General features: G+C 43.8%; 1 long non-coding RNA gene across 1 annotated transcript; it reads left to right on the plus strand.

Annotated features, from left to right (window-relative positions):
• The first annotated feature begins 1010 nt into the window (after nucleotides 1–1010).
• LOC310703512 lies at nucleotides 1011–4075 on the plus strand. The gene is made up of 2 exons (XR_014524208.1): nucleotides 1011–1125; nucleotides 3427–4075. It is a non-coding gene; the product is annotated as an uncharacterized lncRNA (long non-coding RNA).

The raw sequence follows: 4075 nt of genomic DNA on the forward strand, positions 1-4075 counted from the left end.
TCTAAAGTGCTCATGCATAATGGAAGGAGATATTATTAAATGGAGGCTAGGCCTAGCTCCTTACATACATTTAGGAATCTGGGCTTGAATAGGCAGAACGAGAAGTGAGTGAGTGAGATTTCAGACCGACAGATACACACACATGCAACACACACATATGCAAGAGTGAGTGAACATGTGAAAAAAAAGCATCATGGACATTCCTCCCACTGGGAAAAAGAGCCAGCCCAATTATAGGGCTGGGTGAAGTGGTTGCCTGGGCAATTGTTTTTGATGGTCATGAAAAGGTCACCAATTGTTACTTGTTTCCTAGGAAGGAAGAGAGAGAGAGAGACTCCTGAGTTGCCAAAATGACACATTGGCTGAGTTGGGTGTGCCATTTTGCTACCTAGGCAAGACAAGGAGCAAGACACTGTCTCGTTTTAATCTCCTCGCTCACCCAGCATAGCATCTAAATCAGCTTGGCTTTAAGGGTTTGGTGGGACTTAGGATGAACTGTGGCATGTGTGGGGAGCAGCGAGGGTGGGAAACCTGTCCAGATATTGTTGGACTTCCAACTCCCAGCAGCTCCAACCATCATGGTCAATGATCAGCAGTGATGGAAGCTGTAGTCCACAAGTTCCCCATCCTTGCCATAGAGGACTGGTCTTCTACTGGGAGGTCAGCACCCAGTACAAGGTGGATCTGCTACCATTCAAATATATGATAAAAAAAAATAAGAAATGGGTCTCCAAAGATATGTTTGGGCTCAGTTTGTGACTGCACAGCAAACATTTCAACTTGTTTCCATGAGAATTAAGAGAAACCGACTTGACTGCCCTGTGCATTCCCTGTACTCGTCCCCAATGTCAGGAGCCAGGGAGACCATCCATTCTGAACCAAGCGTCGGGAGGCCTAGTGGGCTCTGTCCACAGAAGTTTTATTTAAAGGGGTCTTTGTTGTTGTTATTGTTCCTCCAGCAGCATTTGCAACTGCTGAGAGATTTTAAAACTCCCGAACCCACCTGAAAAGTTGCCTTTCCCCGCTAATTGCCTTTTTACCGCCAGCTAGTGATCTGTTAATCGGAACTGAGAACAAAACAGATGGGGGCTGCAAAACTCTTGTCACCATGGAAACCAATTGCAGGTGTGTGGCCCAAGGAATAATAAAGCCTGGTTTGTGGTGCGTATACATGTTTAAAGAGGACGGTGTGAAACAAATCTTATTGAGGGCAGAAAGCACTCCTGGCACAGAACGGTTGTTCTAAATGTGCTGTTCCAGGATGTATCAAATGGGCACAGGAAAGGAGATAAAAAGGTCTGTGGCAAATTGGTGGTGGAGCAGGGGGGGGGAGTCTTGAGGGAACTGGAAATAGGTGGGGGAAACCTTGTTTTGTCACAAGAAGGAACATCTTAATGCAACCATTCTGCACCCTTAATGTTAATAATGATTAGGGGTATGGATTTGATTCAGATTTGGATTAAGATTCAGAGAGATACGGGCCTCTTCTCAAGCAAAGTTTGAGAAGCCTGTACCCAGTCGGGACACCTCAGAGTTTTCGAGATCCCATAGACCTCAGATTTGTTGTCTCATTAAAATGGGCACATTTCCCCAAGCCCCAGTTACTCCATATAAGTGCAGGAGGAAGCAGAGGTGGGAGAAAAGGCAGCATAGTTATTTGATTTACTGCTTTGGCTTCCAACCAGGGATAGCTGTTCTAATGTGGTTTTGTATGTATTTTTGAGCAAAGCTTTTTTTTTTTTTTTTGCTCAAAAGAAGAAGAATTAATGATTTCTCCAGCTCTTGCCGTCGGTGTTGCCTATACAGAAAAGCCATTCGTAAAAACCATAATAGTTGTGAGTGAATGTCTACATGCAACCAATAAGCTAGGAATGCAAGCTCCTTTCACAAATTCCCTCCACCCCATAGGGAAAAATGCATAGAATGTTCCTGGTGTCTTCATTCCACTGTTTTGTCACCCCCGAAGGATTTGCCCCCAGATCTCCTACAGAGGGATCTGAAGTCTGAAAAGGGACACCCACGTTGTTATGTGCATCGGTGCTCTACAGAATTGGGAGCCATGTTATTGGAGAGATCATCTATGCACACAGAGAGGGCCTCCTCAGACCTTCAATTCTCTGCATGATGAAATAGGTCCAAGAAGGCCTGCAATGGAGGCTATGTGTGACTCATCCTATTTGGGTAATCTGCAGGTTGAGCCATTGCATTGTTGAAAAATATAGAGCAAAATAGTAATTTTTTCTGAATCCAGTCACCCATTATTTCAATAGAATGTATTAGCAAGTACGTATACTAAACACTTTATGGAAGCGGGTGGTGTTGTGGGTTAAACCACAGAGCCTAGGACTTGCCGATCAGAAGGTCAGCAGTTCGAATTCCCGCTATGGGGTGAGCTCCTGTTGCTCGGTCCCAGCTCCTGCCAACCTAGCAGTTTGAAAGCACGTCAAAGTACAACTAGATAAATAGGTACCACTCCGGTGGGAAGGTAAACGGCGTTTCCGTGCACTGCTCTGGTTCGCCAGAAGTGGCTCAGTCATGCTGGCCACATGACCCGGAAGCCGTACACCGGCTCCCAGGACCAGTAGAGCGAGATGAGTGCCACAACCCCAGAGTCGTCTGTGACTGGACCTAATGGTCAGGGGTCCCTTTACCTTTATACTAAAGACTGAAGCTGTTGATATGCTATTAATATTCTGATCATTGATAACATATTGGAGATTCAGTGAATTCAGATAACATATTGGAGATTTAATAAACACAGTAAAATCATTAAAGTCAATTAGTTGTGGTTTTTTTTTACTGACCAGCAAGGGGGTTGAAGATGTCACATTCTTTGTGATGTTAATTGTGGTTGTTCATGTTGCTCTTTCCAAATTCTTTCTTCATGGTTTGGACTCAACCAGCCGCCCAACAATTTCTGCATGAAAAAGGGCTTGGTTAAGTTTACCCCCCAAAAGGGTGCTAAAACAAGACAATCCAATAAAACATATTGTTGTGCCTGTTTTTCTCTAAAAATGTTCACCCTGCAAGGTTGTCTGTCAGATACAGCTTTCCTGGGTATGAAGTCTTTTGGCTCATTCATAGCAAGCAGATTTTAACCAGGGAGCTTGTTAAGTCAGCACAGCAGGATTGCATTCTTGCACAATCTTACACAGTCAGTCGCTTCATGAATTTTCTTTATTTTTTAAAATTGATTTTAAAACTGCATAGAAACAGCAATACTGGGCAATGCATGCCGTCTATATAAAATTGTGTGGCGCATACTTGTTATTTGCTACGATTCTGTGTTAAATAAGGGGGGGAGCATTATTTTGGAAGTTAATTTTGGGCAATTCTTCACCTCAGATATAATTTAAAAGGATGCAGTTGACTATATTGGAATAATTTAATTGTCCAGATTTAATTTTCATTATCTGCTTCTTCAAGCACACGTCTCCAACCTGCATAGTGTGCTCTGGACCTAAGAGGTTGATTTGCAGAGTCTTGAAAAGATGTCTTGCAGAGAGCACATGCATCGCAGTACATCTGCAGCCTAGAATGGGGGCAAGATCAGATCCAAAGAGACAGATTTCCCAAAGATAACACCTGCGTCTCCAGCAACTTTGACAGCTTACACATTCTCCATGGTTATCGTGAAGGGTGACCTGGCTATGAGCAGCACATCACAACAATTTCTGTGATAACACTGAAGAACTCATAAAATGTTTATTTTACTTTGCCTGCAGAGTTGGAAGCAGCCACAGTGGGAAGTGTTGAGACATTTGCAAATTCAGGGTCCAACCCCCCCCCCCAAGGAGATTCCAAGTTAAAGCACCTGCTTATCTTCCATGTCATATAATCAGCTCCACGGTCTCTCTTATTGTGCTTTGCTTACAACAGAATCCCCATGCAGCCCACACTTTCCCCCCTCGGTCCTACAGACCTGATCTTCATTTTCAGCAGGGTGGGGACAATGCAAAGTTTTGAATCAGGAAAGGAGGAGGAGAGTTTTTGGAGGACAAGTTGGTGCAGTTTGCTTTGGAGGGGACCGATACTGTTTTTTCAAACACTACAATTATATGTTTGGGTGCCTGAA

The sequence above is a fragment of the Podarcis liolepis genome (assembly GCF_965112155.1).
Source record: "Podarcis liolepis genome assembly, chromosome: 3".
Lineage (NCBI taxonomy): Eukaryota > Metazoa > Chordata > Lepidosauria > Squamata > Lacertidae > Podarcis > Podarcis liolepis.